Source organism: Lynx rufus, unplaced genomic scaffold (assembly GCF_022079265.1).
Source record: "Lynx rufus isolate CCGP_SWC_20201006 ecotype Redwood Valley unplaced genomic scaffold, mLynRuf1.p SCAF_4, whole genome shotgun sequence".
Taxonomy (NCBI): domain Eukaryota; kingdom Metazoa; phylum Chordata; class Mammalia; order Carnivora; family Felidae; genus Lynx; species Lynx rufus.
Genome location: NW_025814856.1, coordinates 53,337,068 through 53,353,474, shown reverse-complemented (window position 1 = coordinate 53,353,474; position 16,407 = coordinate 53,337,068). Strand labels below are relative to the sequence as shown.

Here is a 16,407-nt window from a genome sequence, read left to right as displayed (position 1 = left end):
TGACTGCCTACAGGACTCAGTCACGAAGTCCAGTCCAGTTGTCCTTTAGGGCTCCAACTCTGAGGTAAAGGAACTTTTCTTTCCAATCCTTGTGGATACTTTTACAAAATGCGAAATTATGTGGTTGAATGTCATGACAATTTAAATGCTTATGCTTCCATTTGCACTTACCTTGTACCAAGTCAGAAACTAAGGGTTTATAAGCAGATCAGTCTCATTTTCCCTACCTCTTTGTTCCTACAGGCCCTGCTCATTTTATGTCCAGATGTTGCGATAGCCTCCTGTTTTCCCTGCACCCTACTGCCAAATTAATCTCCTGATTAAATCATCCCACTCCTTTTCTCAAGACCTGGAATCTCACCACTCCTTATAAGATAAAACCCACACTCCTTTGCCTGCATTCCAGACCCTTTCTCATCTGACCTAAAATCTGTATCTCCAACCATATTTCTCCTACTCACATACACGTACTACATCCACTTCAAATGCGTTGATCTCTGCAGAGTTCCCCCCAATCCATGCTTACGCATTATTCTAGGCTTTGTTTTCTTAGGCTGGATATTCCTTTCCCCTCCTTTTAGGCTGCCTCAAACCCTGAACTTTTTTTTTCTTTGTTTTATGGGGAAAAATTCACAGAACACAAAATTAACTATTTTAAAGCGCACAACTCAGTGGTATTCTGCACATTCTTCAAGCTGTGCAACCAGCACCTCTATCTAGTTCCAAAACATTTTAATCACCTCAAAAGGAAATCCTGTACCCATTAAGCAGTCACTCCCCCTTCCCCCAGGCCCTGGCAACCACTAATCTGCTTTCTTTCTCTATGGATTTGCCTCTTATGGATATTTCATATTAAAGGAATCATACTTAATTCCCATGTTTCTTTTTCTGTATATATTTTTTTGTTTTCTCCCCAAAAGGTCACCCTGTCAATCTTTGAACTTTTCAAGTTTGTTTAACCCATCTACATGGTTTTTTCTGGGTACACCCTCCACTCCCCACTGATGTGCCATTTCCTGAACTTTTGTAGTATTTGCTTTCTGTCTTATTTTAGCTCTTAATCATATACTGCTCTGAAGTGTTCGTTACATGTTTCAATTTCACCCCATTTTGATTCATGTGGACTATAAACTCCTCCTTCTAGCAGCTTTGGTGTCTTTCTTTGTGCCTACAACCTACCTGAACATGTGTGCCATCCACAGTTTCCAGCCATACACAAATGAATAACAAAACTAAGGAAACAAATCTGGATCATCAGCAAGAGAAAGCTTCAAACTCATTTCAGTTCATCTTTCTTTTTATCAGGCTCTACCCTCCCAGCCATTTTGCTTCTCTCTCTTGGTATTTCTATCAGGGCCCTTCTTTGCCCTAGTAGGAGGTGAACAGGTGTGGCTACAGAAGGATAATGGCAGGCTGCCCAAGGGTGGAGAGTGCAAATTCCCTGCATTGATCTTTTGCTAAGGGACTCCTACCTTCATTCTATATCCACAGAGGGAAAGCCTGCTGAGAAGAGGGGGTGTACAGAGATGTCACAAGGCCATATAAAAAAAAGGTTCCTCTATTTGCTTTGCTTTTATATGTATATCAATTTCTTTGGTATTTTGATTTGAAGTCGCTCATAAACTCATATCTGCCTTGTGAAAGGAGATTAACTGTTAAATAATGATGGTAATACTTGTGATTCATATATGAAATAGCACAGTGATTAAATTATTTTATATACTATAAACAAATCAATAGGCCCAAACTTGATACTCTTTTATCTAATACTTAACAAAATGTTTGAAGAGGAACCTGTTTTATTTTATGCATGAGTAAGAAGTCTTAATGACATTTTACTGTACATTATTATGAGTTTTTCTCCAGCTGTAGTATTAAATAGAATTTGTTACAGTTGCTATTAGAAGCCTCCAAACAAGAATGTAAAACAGTGCTCTGGCCCTTAGGCCATTTAAAACCTGTTTTTCTGACCAGAACAACTAAAAGATCCAACACAGAATGCTGAAGTCTATAATTAACATTTTTCCCCCTTTTCATATCCCATTTTGCCCGATTTACAACAAGTAAAATGGCTCTCTCTTCTGGCATTAATTTCAAATCATTATTTATCATCAAAAAATGTTAAATACAATAAAGAGTAATTTAGGGAATTCCTTAAATATGTAGAGCAGACTAGCACTGAGAATCCGATACAAGTGATATGAAAAAACCTGTCCTCAAAATCAGATCGAGTTTAAAAATATTTTTAAAGTACTTAGAATGTACCCAGCCTCCCTGTGCTACAGGCTGTGAATTAGGGAAATCAAATCAAGTTTAGAAGAATTCATAAAGTACTTCTAATGCACTCAGTCCCCAAGCTACAGGCTGTGAATTAGGGAAATCAAATCAAGTTTAGAAGTATTTATAAAGCACTTATCATTGCCAGTCCCCTGTGCTATAGGCTGTGAATTAGGGAAATCAAATCAAGTTTAGAATTTTTATAAAGTACTGATAATATACCCAGTTCCCTATGCTATAGGCTGTGAATTAGGTAAGGTATGCAGTACATATATATGTAAGAGGAATAAGAACTACAACATTCATTTCTATCCTCTATGAATTAACAATTTTTCTTGGTACACAGAATTCGTACACAAAAATTGTAAGAGGGGCACCTGGGTGGCTCAGTCAGTTAAGCGTCCGACTTTGGCTCAGGTCATGATCTCATGGTTCATGAGCTTGAGCCCTGTGTCAGGCTTTGTGCTGACAGCTCAGAGCCTAGAGCCTGCTTCAGATTCTGTGTCTTCCAGTCTCTCTCTGCCTCTCCCTCACTTGTGCTCTCTCTCTCTCTTAAAAATAAACAAACATTTAAAAAAAAATACATGTAAAAAAAATTGTAAGACATGACAGCAAAGAATCAGCAAACATATAAATGTGTAATACAAAATATGGGATGCATTAAATTACATTTCAGAGTAGATCTGGCTTCTAATTGTTTTCCTTCAGCTAAGATGAAAATTAGCTTGCATTTCCTGAATTCAAAAGCTGGTGGCCAGTGTAAATATTTTACATACCTTGCATGACAAAGGACATCAACCTGATGTTTTAAAACGTAATGTGCTTAATAGAGACAAATTAATCGTGTGTATGTATCGTACTTTGCTAGGATTAAAGATTGTTCCAGCAGACATAGAGAAATACACAGCATGAATCATGTGCACAACCTAAAAATGTCTTAGATTTTCTCGGCTTTTACTGTACTGTGGTTATATGCCTCCCTGGTGCTAGATGCTGGTTCACCTACCCAGCATGATATGCTCTCCAGACTAAGAAGTACTAGTTCACTGTCTCTAAGGCCATGTTTTCAGATGGGCAGATTTTATTTCCTATGTAAGGATATCTAGTGTTGAAAAACAAGTGGTCGGTCACTCATTAAATGCTTGTGGAGTTTGTGGAATTGAATAAACTGCAGTGAAATCTGTAAAATTTGAGAGTTTTGATTATATCTGAACTATATTGCACTCTATTTTGCCATGGCAGCCTATATATGAATGGATTAATTCTATTTAACTTCACATAAGCTCCTTCAAAATATATTTTCCTTATCATTTTTCCCCAAAAGTGTCATGTTGTTCACAACTTATGTTTAAGTGGTTAATAAGATATTTTCTGTCAATGTAACATCAGAACCAAAATGACAGACAATTTATACGTGAGTATAGCAATTGGAAATAGCTATAATAAATCATCTGACCAAAGGATAGTCATTTCAAATAGTATCTGAGTTACCGTTTACTCAAATATTATAGTCTAGATATATAAAAGTTCTTTATTGGTTTTTTTTTAACGTTTATTTCTATTTTTGAGACAGAGAGAGACAGAGCATGAACGGGGGAGGGTCAGAGAGAGAGGGAGACACAGAATCTGAAACAGGCTCCAGGCTCTGAGCTGTCAGCACAGAGCCCGACACGGGGCTTGAATTCACAGACCACGAGATCATGACCTGAGCTGAAGTCAGACGTTTAACCGACTGAGCCACCCAGGTGCCCGCTTTATTGGCTTTTAAAGAAAAGTAGCTAGGGGTGCCTGGGTGGCTCAGTCGGTTAAACGTCCAACTTGGTGTCAGGACACCATCTTGCTGTTTACGAGTTTGGGCTCTGTGCTGACAGCTCAGAACCTGGAGCCTGCTTCAGATGCTGTGTCTCCCTCTCTCTCTGCCCATCCCTGCTCACGCTCTCTGTCTCTCAAAACTGAATAAACATTTAAAAAAAAATTAAAGAAAAGTAGCTAACTTTATTTCCTGAGGGGGAGGGGATTTTAAAAAATATTTTAATGGGATAGTCCCAGTGAACTTTGTTTTACATTTCTATTAAGTATAAATAATTTTTCATAAGTAATTAGGTTACAAATTCACTTGTATAATTCACCCCTTAAATATTTTCACTGTGAGAGGTGCCTGGGTGGCTCAGTTAGTTAAGTGTCTGACTCTTGATTTCGGCTCAACTTATCAGGTCATCATCTCAGGTTTGGTTTCTGAGTTCGAGCCCCGTGTTGGGCTCTGCGCTGACAGTTTGAGGTCGTCTTGGGATTCTGTGTCTCTCTCTGCCCCTCCCCCACTTGCACACAAGCACTTTTTCCTCGCCCTCAAAACAAATAAATAAAAATTTAAAAGTATATATATATATATATTCACTGTGAGAACATTTAAAATAAATCTTTTGCAAAGTGAATAATCACCTTGTCATTTGGATTTTCAATAACAGTAGTACCCTATTAACAAAGGGTGCATTCTACCTTCTTTGTTAATAAATTTATTACTGAGAAGACAGAAAGTAATGCAATAATACATTATTCATAGTATATAATACATACATATGAACTAAAATAATATAGTAATAAGGGACCCAGGAAAAATATTCAAGGACACAGGTTTTCCCCTACTTCATACGCAACTCAAAGACAGCTGTCTGACTCCATGTTGGTCTAGCAATGCTGCCTACTCACAGGACATGGGCCAACCTGTGGCTTCTTTAGATACCACCTCTCCCACTACTGTTCTTGTTAAATCTAGTTGACAATAATCATAAACCCTAGGAGAGATGGAAATTGTTAGTCTTGTTCATTGCTTTATCCTTCTTCTCTAAAACAGCTCCTGGCACAAAGGAGGAGCTCAATAGATATTTGTTGAATAAATAAATCTTCGTTAAAAAGGAGCTCCTTCTCAGTCAATCTGTCCTTCGAGGTATCATCACATGAAGTTTGTGTTAACCACAAATTCTAAGTGCTATAAACTGAATTTTGTTAGCTGAAGTTTGCCTTGTATTAAGGACTAAATTATCAGAAACGGGGGAGACAGAAAGAAGAGAGAAATAGTCAATATTCCTGATACAAAATTTATAAAAGCTTTTACAACTGTTTTCATTTAGATAAAGGTTATTCTAAAGACATCAAGCTGGGGCGCCTGGGTGGGTCAGTTGGTTAAGTGTCCGACTTCGGCTCAGGTCATGATCTCGTGGTCTGTGAGCTCTAGCCCCGTGTCGGGCTCTGTACTGACAGCTTAGAGCCTGGAGCCTGTTTCAGATTCTGTGTCTCCCTCTCTCTCTGACCCTCCCCCATTCATGCTGTGTCTCTCTCTGTCTCAAAAATAAATAAACGTTAAAAAATTAAAAAAAAAAAGACATCAAGCTGATATAAACTCAAAAGAGGTTCCAAAGAAAGTGACAAGAAAAATGTAACCTGTAATCTGGTTCAAAGGCAAAACCACTTAATTTTCCCTTTGGGATTTCTAGAACAATGCAACAGAAAAAAGGAAAAGTGAATTAATTCAAAGGCTATTTCTCTGGCCTGTTGTATGCACATATACTTGTATGTATATTATGTATTGCTCTATGTTTATTTATATATTATATTAAATACACATTACATATATAATATACTAAAAATATACCTTTTAGGGATACCTGGGTTGCTCAGTTGGTTGAGCATCCAACTTCAGCTCAGGTCATGATCTCATGGGTCATGGGTTTAGGCCCCATGTCAGGCTCCGTGCGGACAGCTCAGAGCCTGGAACCTGCTTCAGATTCTGTGTCTCCCTCTCTCTCTGCCCCTCTCCACCCCCTCTCTCTCAAAAATAAATAAACATTAGAAATTTGAAAAATAAATAAAAAATAAAAGCTCTGTTTGTCAGTGTATGCTAAAGATCAAATAGGGAACATAAATATAAAACAAATCAAATCTTACGTATGGCTGAGAAAATTAAGAGGCTGTAACAGAGATGGGATATTTTTCTCCTTCCAAATAGAGGCTAGTCAAGCAAAGACTACAGAGGAGACCAAAATGTGGAATAAAAGTAAGTATGAAATAAAATTGGATATAACCAAAAAGAATTCATGTAGTGTCTTACCATTATCTTCACTAGCTTTCAAGGAATAAAATAGGTAGAGGATTCTCAATGTTTGATTTGCTCTTTCCCTTGATTTTTACTGATAAGAGTTACAGGCATACTAAAAAACAGAAAAGCTATAAATGTATGCTTTTAGTTACAGATGTAATTTTATATTACTGGCTAAACTTTGGAAAAGAGGGAAAAATATAAACATTTTAAAACCCTCACTATTTAACATAACTGTCATAATTTTTGTATATTCCTTCCCTTCCAGACTTTTTCATACACATACATTTATATAAGGTTGTAATCAATAGTGCAAATACATTTTATGCTACTTTCAATATTTTTCAGATTTGTTATCATTTTCTAAATTGTCATTGATGAGTAACATTCTACCTAGTGATTACACCATAATTTACTTAACTGTTTCCCTGCTATTGAATAAGTTACTTCTAAGTGTTGGTCCCTATAACAATGCTTTTATGAAAGTCTCTGTGTATATTTTTTTCCTATATCCTGCATATCTTCAGGAAATGTTCCATAAGTAGGAGTACAGCATCCCAGTGTTTGATACACTGCCTGGTCTCTTTCTAAGCAGCTGGAACTCAATCATAGTGACATCAGAAATATATAAAAGTACAAGTTTCTTCAATTCCAGAACCAAAAATTTTAGAATTAAAAAAAAAGTATCATCAATAATCACTAGGAAGGGTACACAGATGTTCTACTATTATTAAACTGGAATTGAGGTGTATAAATCCATTATCTTGTAAGTCTGTTTAATGTGAAACCTCTGGGGGTGAATCATCCCCAGTGAGCTTATAAAACCAAGTCCTGAAGTTGTAGTATTTGAACTTGGAGACTCAGGATTCCTGACGACCATTCTAAGGTAAGAGGAACCAGTAACACTCAGACTATGAAGTGAGCCGGCTAGTCTCTCTTGACACAAGCTTACTGACAACACTGAGCTTCTTTAAGTAATACAATGCCAGGCCAATGGAGTTAATTTTACAGAATGATCCCAAGAGAGTCTATCAATGGGGAGAATGCAGCAATGAACTTAACTATAGCAAGGGTAAGGCCCACTAAAAATAATCTAAACTAAGTGCACTCATCAGTGTAGGTCCAGGCCATCTCATGGGATGCAGGAGAAGGGGGGTTCCAAAACAGTATCTATCAGAATTCTTTTGGAGAGCCTGTTAAAACATATCCCCAGAGTTTCTCTGACTCAGTAGGTTTGGGTGTGGCCCTAGAATTTGCATTTCTACCAAGTTCCCAGATGATGCTGATGCTGCTGGTCCAAGGACCACACTTGAGAACCACCGCCTTGGATGATTTCTTCATTCTTTTTAAAACATTTATTGAGTGCCTACTAAGTATGGTGCTATACGCTGGAGCTAGGAAGATGAATAAAACCCAGTCAGTACCTACTTCAAGTAACTGATAATCTATATTTTTGTAGACATTGCACTGCTCTAGTCCTATATGCCAACAAATTTGGACCTCACTGAAAACAAAGCTTAAAAATATATTATACTGCTTTTAAATAAAGCCAGGATGTTTTTAATTAGTTCCAAATGCTTTAGGAAAACATGTAGTAATCCTACATTGGCAAATGTCTGAGTATTTTCTTCACTCTTCTGGATTTTACCAACATGTGCAAATAATTTGTTAAAGTATCTTCTTCATTTATATATATACCATTCATACATTTGTTCTCTTTCACAAACTGTATCCACTACATAAAACAAGTGACAGAATTTATCTAAACACTTTTCCACATGCAATCAAAAACTTGTTTACACAGGTAATTATCAACTGACAGAAAAGAATGACATTTAGCAAGGTAGGACTTTGGGATTCTCTGCTTTAGATTCAGACTTCCACAACACTGGAAAAAGTGAATGGCAAGTAAACAATTTGCATGAGGGTGGCCCAAACCTAACTGCTAAATACTACTGTCAGCCGATTCACAGAATTAATGAACTTGCTTTTGACATGGCTACTAAGCTTCTATCTCTAACAGAGATGTGTTGGCTTGCCATAACTACTGTTGGCAAAAAATAAAAATAAAAAATAAAGCATGTATTAAGTTGTATGATCTGTGGATCTGCAAAAGCATTAAGTATTATTTATACTTCAGTACATTATCTTCTAGTGTGATTGAAAGGTTCCCCTCATTTCAATCTATTAAGAAGCTACTTTAAAAGTCTGGAAGAACTAACTCATGGAGACACTAGATAATTTGTCTAACATCGTAGTGAAAATAAAAAGACATAATGAGATATAATATTCAGATATTTGATTACCATAACTCATAACCTTAATTTTGATTACATTTCCTAGGAAAGTTGATGTTGGAGAATAACAACTTGTTTTCTTTGAGGGGAAAAAATGGTTTAAGGAAGACTTGTATTGATTTTTCAGAGAAAAATAAAGGCATGTATGAGAAAATATATCCTTTCTGATCACTGCTATTTCCAATGGTTACTTTCCTATTCGTTTCAAAGAGGCTGGTTTATGGAGAAACTGGAACATGAATCACCTTAATTTTATTTTTCCTCCTCCAGATCACCTCTTTCAAACTCCCACGCATGTTATCTATTCCCTAAAGGCCTTGTTTTCAGGTAGCAAGGAAACTAGGAACTAAGCTCTCAAATTTTTGCTGACAGTGATTTAAAGAACCAACCCTGCTAGGAATATTGGCATTTTGAAAGTGGACTTCAAACTTTCAAATGACAAATACAGTTTGAGAGGTGAAATGCCAGCTAGTGGGGTGGGGTCAAAGTTAAGGGGTTCTTCCTAGCACTTCATCATTGTACTCAGAGAGTTTGACAGGTCTGTTTCCCCACTGCCTTCCTTATAAAGGAAAATTTATTTCTTAAACATACAGGATAAGAATATTCTCTTTCCAGTCCCTTTCCCAGATTCCCTCCTGAAGCAACTTACAGAGCCAGGGAGAACAGCACTGATAGGTAGCAATTTCAGAATTTAAAGATATATATATATATGTGTATATATATATATATATATATACACACACACACATATATAGATTTAATTTTTAAGGCTTATTTATTTTTGAGAGAAAGAGACAGAGTGGTAACAGGGAAGGGGCAGAGAGAGAGGGAGACACAGAATCCAAAGCAGGCTCCAGGCTCTGAGCTGTCAGCACAGAGCCCAATGAGAGCTCTAACTAGAGAACAGTGAGATCATGACCTGAGCTGAAGTCTGATGCTTAACTGACTGAGCCACCCGGGGCCCCCAGAGACATTTTAAAATTCTGTGATGTCACTGAGGAGCACGGTAAATTCTTAGAAACCAACCTTGTATTTGAGGTCTATGCACGGTAACTGCAATCTGCTGATTGTGGGAGTTGACCATACACAGATCTCTTACACTCCTACTCAGGGTATTTCCCTATTTTTCTACCTCCCTCCTATCTCCCTTCTCCTTATCTGTGGTAAACTGTGAAGGAATTCACACCCCAGGTTTATGCTAATATGAACTCTTGCCAGAAGGTCAGAAAATCTGTTTCAGTAAGTCTTATCCACATTGTTAACTCTCCTAGATGAGTTCACAAATGAAAGCGTTTTTTAAGAAATAGTGAATCGGTCAAACTAGCAATGAATTTATTATCTAAAATCAATGAAGTAGAATGTCTCCTAAACAGATAATCAAATTGAACTAAACCATTATGTGATCTAGTTTAAAACCTGACCATGAAGTTTTAAATTTCAATTTTAATTGATCTGTGTTGCATGAATTGATCATTTCATATTTTCCCTTTATATCTGAGAAATCACAGTAGGGAAAGGAGACTCATCGCACTGTGTCACAAAAAAGATCTTCAAGTTGAGAACGGCCTAGTCACTGAAATAGCTGAAGGTACAGCAATGACTCTGAGAAAGCCCAAACGGAAGAGAGTGGAAGTGAATATTGCTCCTCCTCCCCAACCCGAAGGGGAAGCCACAGGAAAAGGAACACTCACCTATAGGCACAGGCCTAAGCTTTCTTTGCCCTCTGTCTCCCTAACCCTTTAATTATATTCCTACATGGGCTCTGTAGCTCCATATTCCTGGAACAGAATGGGTTTCAGACCTGGAATCAAGTCTCTTACTTTCTTGCAGAGGAGACACTTCACAACAAGATGTATTTAACAATTCATAAGCAGAATTTAAAATTTATTATTTGGGGGTGCCTGGGTGGCTCAGTTGGTTGGGCATCCAATTTTGGCTTAGGTCATGATTTCAGGGTTCGTGAGTTCAAGCCCTGCATCGGGCTCTGTGCTGACAGCTCAGAGGCTTGAGGCTTCCTCTCTCTCTGCCCCTCCACCGCTTGTGTGCTCACTCTCTCTCAAAAATAAACACTAAAAAATATTTTAATTTATTATTTGGATGATGCATGGTTTTCCAATTACTCCCTACTAGTAAAGTGGTGGGCTATTAGGAGGCATACTCATTTTTAAGCTTCTAAAAGCCAATTTTTGGTTATAGCTTGTCAGAAAAAGACCCAATTCTTACAACAAGTACAAGTCACTTTTAGTCTTTTAGTCGGAGATAAAAACCTGTCTTTTGATTTGAAGGTTCACAGGCCTCATTATACAATAAACCTGCTCCTGGATAACATACATTAAACACTCACAGAGTATACCATAAAAATATGTAAAGAATAGAACTTATTAAATAAAAGCACAATCTGCACCTAGATGGCATTAGACACACAATGTTGACACAAGAGGATCCACGTTGTGTCTACACAGGACTCACAAATATAATGTAATAAAACAAAAAAATTATTTGTCTGATTTTTTATTGAAAATCATCAAGAATAGGAAATAAAATTTAAAATTGAAGAGTGATGAAATATTTCCAGAAACATTTTATAAATTGATCACCACATGGTAAGTATTATCTTTAGCTCATTCTTAACAATGATCTCAAAATTAATACTAGGGTGAATTATTAGCATTTGTAGAAGAGTTAGCTATATGATGTGGATAACCATGAAGTTTCTCTTTAAAATATCTGCTCAGTTAAATTCAGGACAAGGTCATATCATTTAAGATACACAGGTTTTACGATAAAGTCTTAAAATCATACCAAAAAAAAAAAAAACTCCAAAAAACAAAAAACAAAAGCGTAGAACAATAACTGCAATACTTTTCCCATTTCATAGACGAGGAAATGCAGAGTTAGAAAGGATAAGTGATCAATGGCCATTACCACCCTGCTTGTGCTGGAGCTCATCTGATCTCAGAAGCAAAGCAGGGTCAGGCCTGCTTAGTAATCAGATAGGAGAAAGAACAAGTGACTTACCCCGTTGTAATAACTGAAACTGTGAAAAATGTAAACATTCATGTTCTGGGTTAAATATTCAGTATTAAAATGTTAATATGTATTGATTGTTGAAGAAAAATATTTCTCGGTATATAAACATTCAAAAAAATAAATAATCACATACTCTTATTGGTGATAGCTTTTGTCTTAACATGTAGAAAGCTATCTCCAAAATATGGTCTATTGTATTTGAATCTATTTCCTTCCAAGAGCCAACTTAAGTAATTAAGGTAAATAAAAATAAAATGTGACATTTTTATTAACTTAGTTCTAAAACATATGCCATATAACTTCTCAAAATCTACCTCCGTATTGTGGTAAAATACAAATAGTAAATGAGAAACTCCATGAAGATTTCAAATAATCTTCAACTTAAAAAATTTTATCTAGAATGTTACGACATGTATAATATGTGGGGGCTGTCTATGCTTGCAAGATGGTTATTCACAAATCTTACTGTACTTTGGTGGAGTCAAATTAGATCAGTTTCAAAGGATTCTGTAAGCACTTTTTGTTGCTTTTAGGCCTCAACTACCTACCCTAATATCAAGATTTGCTAGGAAAAATAAGAAAAGCAACTTAAAAATGCAGTTTAACTGTTTTCAAGAGCGGGGAGCATATGTTTACATTTACAGATTGGTGACTTAAATCAAGTTTTTTTGATTAGTGATTTTTAAAAAAATCCTCTACAACTGGTATTTATTTAGTGGAAACAGAGGAGACCAAAAACTTCTTCTAGTACATTTGCTATACCTTTGGACATATATTTCCAAGTTCAAGCGACAATGAATTTAGTGGGACACCCACAAATCAGAATGATGACATTTTCTGTGTTATCCATTAGCAGATAGATCGATCGATCGATCGATCGATCCTATCAAAGAAGTAAAAGTATGGGCCAGGATTTATAAGAGAATTTGTGAAGTATTACTTTAACATTTTTTCCCCTACTTTATGAAAGTCTTGTCATTAGCAACCGTTTTACAATTTGAAAACTAAATGAAGTGTATTAATACTTGTGTATGTTTTCACAGCATGGCCTTTCACACAGCTTTCACATGCATAATTATCTTAATAATTAAGGTTCATGGCAAACATCTTATTTTCAGAGAATTACAGAAGAGAGAAAAATAAGTATTTGTTTACAATTCTGAAACTTACTAACTGAAAGCAATTAGCCGTGATCAGTAATGCATTTCTAATTCATACGCCTAAAGTCAGGCTTTGTCTCCTACATAAAATTTAAATGTCATAGGGATTTTGAAATTAATAGCGAATTTTAAAAATTGATATAGTTTTTAAAATGTAATTCTGAAACATATGAAGAAATGAATATTAAGGAAATTTGTCCCTTGAAAGAATAGTGTATTCAATTATTAAAAATACCAATCACAAAAATATTTCCAAGTATTTTAAGTTCAATAAAGAATACGATGCTGGCAGACATATATGTTTTACTTTTTAAAATTATAGTCTTATAATTTAAAGGAATGAAAAACAATGTCCAAAAATCTTAGCCAAGAATTCTCCAAACCTTCAGCCTTCATCAATGCCATGCTTTTATAGTAGTTATTGTAAAGACTAGAAACAAACTTTTAAATATGAAAAAGAATTTTGATTTAAAAATGAAAACAACACATTTCTCCCCTTCAATGAGTTGTAGAAGATTAAGCTTGTCACGAGGTGATTCTAAGATGCTTTCAGTTATAATTGTCAGCAAGTTAACATATATAACTTAAATAACAGAGAAAAACCACGTGGAGTACAGAGTAAGGCAAAATAGATGGTTTTGTAACAAGCTTCATTTTTTGGCTAACATAACGTTAGTTTTAAATTTTCATATATCACTATGGCACCGTATTAGCCACAGAATGCATCTGTGCACCTGACAACAGACAACACAAAAATTATGTTAAAACTTGAACAGGTTCTCTTGAAACGTCACTCCTAACGCTAAGTGGTAACATGGGTAAGTGTCTTCCACAAAACAATCATAAGAGTGTGAAGTATTTCTTTAAAAGAGAAGCCCCAGGGAATGTCTATGTCAGTCTCTATACCAGAAGGGTTTCCTAAATCATCTAACACCATCCGTTTGGTTCTGCTCTCAGTGAGTAATTGATCATTTAGCTATAGACAGAAGACTGCCACAGAACATCTGAGATTTGTGGAAGAAGATGATACCTGGGTCCTTTTAAAGAATAAGTTATTCACTCTTCTCTCAACAACTCTGCTTACGATTTGTTTCATGAATGATAAAAACAGTTGACATTAAAATAATGTACTTCAAAATAAGGAGACTTCTCCAGGAATTGGGTTCCTAACAACTCAGTTCAGCATCTTGCTTGGTTTTGTTTTCAGATGATGATTTAAACAAAATTAATTTTACACTTCATCCCCCAATCTTAAAAGGAAAAGAAGAAAAACTTCAGCTTCTTCATGGCAGATTACTATTATTTGACTTTATTCCTCTAAAATAGAAACAGTCTTCCCAAGAAAATAGTGAATTATCCTTAGACTCAAGTGAATTAGATTCTTATGTTAAAACAACAGCACAGCCAAATAATCACTATATAGTATAATCGTCACCAACATCACCTTGCAAATTCTGGGTACATCAACACATTTCGCAAAATGCAGTTAGAGTGAGGCGACTCACCTAAGCAACGGAAGCTAACAAGAAGAATTTAGAAATGCAGCCTTCTGATCCCCAGCAGAGGTAAAGGCCCCTTCTTTACCTAACAACTGATCTTATATAAAAGCAGCAAATAGGTTACTCCCAGTTTCTGCCTCCTTACCTTAGGCTCCTCCCCAAATACCAAGGCATACAGTACCACAGCTACACACCCACTTTGCAACCCCTGCACTGAGGGACCAGCGCTTTTTAAGTTACCTGCCTCTCCCAACCTCAGAGTACACAGAGCGGGCGCTGAGGCTCGGCAAGTGTAGGAGCCCCCAACCGGGTAATTCCACCTTTCCCAACACGGGGGTGGGGCGGGGGACGCACGCATTCTCCATCCCCCTGCGACCCTAGGGAGTCTGGCCAACCTCCCAGCCCCTCCACTCGGCTCACGGCCTGCACAGCGCTCAAGGGCGCCGGGAGGGGGTGACCCCAAGGGTGCCCCTCGCTCAACTGTCACCGCGCCCCGACACAGTGACCGCCGCCTGGGCTATGGGGACTGAGCAGGAGACTACACGGCCGAGGGACGGACACGCATCGGAGCCCGCGTTTCGGTCCCAAAGTTCGCCTCGAGCGCCTCCTGGACGCCCGCACACCTCCGCCAGGGGCTCGGAGGTCCCCGGTTCTCTCCGCGACCCAGGCGCTTCCTCGAGGGGGCCTGTCCGGGGAGCGCGGGACGCACGGCTGGCGTCTCCCGGTGCGCGGCCGCCGCTCCGTGTGGGGCGTCTCGCGTGCAGCCCGTGCCCTCCCCCGCCTGGAGGGCTCTTTCTGTGCCCGGACTTCTCAGCGCGCGCGCAAGACCCTCGCCCGGGACCTGCCCGTCAGACTCGACGCCGCAGCCCGGTCCCCTCAGCCCCACGGCCCCGCAGCCCCGGCCCTCCTCGGGCCCCGACCCTTCGGCGCTTCCCCGCCCTCCGGACTCCCCCTCGACCCGCGGCCCCGCTGCCCCCAGCGCCGCCCCGCACCCGGACACTGACCTGCGGCGGCACCCCGCTCCGGCGTCCCGGCGGCCGACCCGAGCGCCCCAGGCGGCGGCTTAGGCGCGGGCGCGGGCTCCGGCTCGGGCTCAGAGTGCGGTCGGCCCCGCCTGCCCGAGGCCGAGCCGGGCCGGGCCGGGGGCGGGCGCGGCGCGGCGCGGCGCGGGGGCGGGCGCGGGGGCGGAGAGCACGCGGCGCGGGGCGCCAGCCGCCCCGCGCACAGTAGGGCCCCTGGCCGCGCAGGCTGCCTTGGCGCGCGCCCACTCGGCTCGGCCTCGTTCGTTCCTCACAACCACCGCTGGGAGGCGGCTCAGAAATGGTCCCATTTTACAGAGCGGGCGTTCGAACACAGCTCAGATAGGGACCCATAGGGCCACGTCTGGGAAGAGCACGAAGTGCGGGTTCCGGAGCCCGCCTTCCATCTCCAGGCCGGTGTGTCTCACCCTTCGCACTGTGGTCTGCGAGGCTTCTTTCTTACAAGTTGTTATTTTTAATGACATTCTTAAAAAAGAAGTTAAGTCATATTGAGGATCACCGTTGGGCCGTTTAGCTGACGGCCCAGTGGTCCTGCACGCTTTCAGTGCCCCCCTTTTGCATTTGTACTTCACGCCGGTGTCCATTAGTCCTTTAAAGTGACAGAGTTTTGGTTTTAATCATTAAAAGCATTTCTTAAACTCATTAACATAATTTCTTGAATTCTTCAGTGGTGTTTCCTCCACTGAGGGCCTGGGACACATGGTGGGGGTGGGGCAGGACGTGGGGCGTGGGACTTAAGTTTGAGAAGCAGTTTACGGCACTCTGCCTTGTACTAGGTAGACTGTGGGCAGCTTCTTCTGCAGCTGTCTCCACGACCACCCCTCCAGAGGGGTTAACAGATGCCCAGTAAGAAAGCTTCTGGTCTTGTGGACTTGAGGCCTTTCCTTCTGTCCCTTCTTCCCATGTCATTTACTGAGCGTCCTGTTCTAGGCCTGGTCCCCCTTGAGGAGGCAAAGATGAAGAAAGTCCTTGTCCAGAATGCTCTCTGGTCCTTTAACGTCTTAACTTGGT

General features: G+C 39.4%; 1 protein-coding gene across 1 annotated transcript in view; it reads right to left on the bottom strand.

Moving 5' to 3' along the window:
* PPARG (peroxisome proliferator activated receptor gamma) overlaps positions 1–15,438 on the bottom strand; it is a 137,258-nt gene extending 121,820 nt beyond the window's left edge. Inside the window, exon 1 of the mRNA XM_047096850.1 lies at positions 15,361–15,438. The gene's annotated coding sequence lies outside the window, so the exon portion shown is untranslated. The remainder of the gene's footprint in view (positions 1–15,360) is intronic.
* Positions 15,439–16,407: the final 969 nt, after the last annotated feature.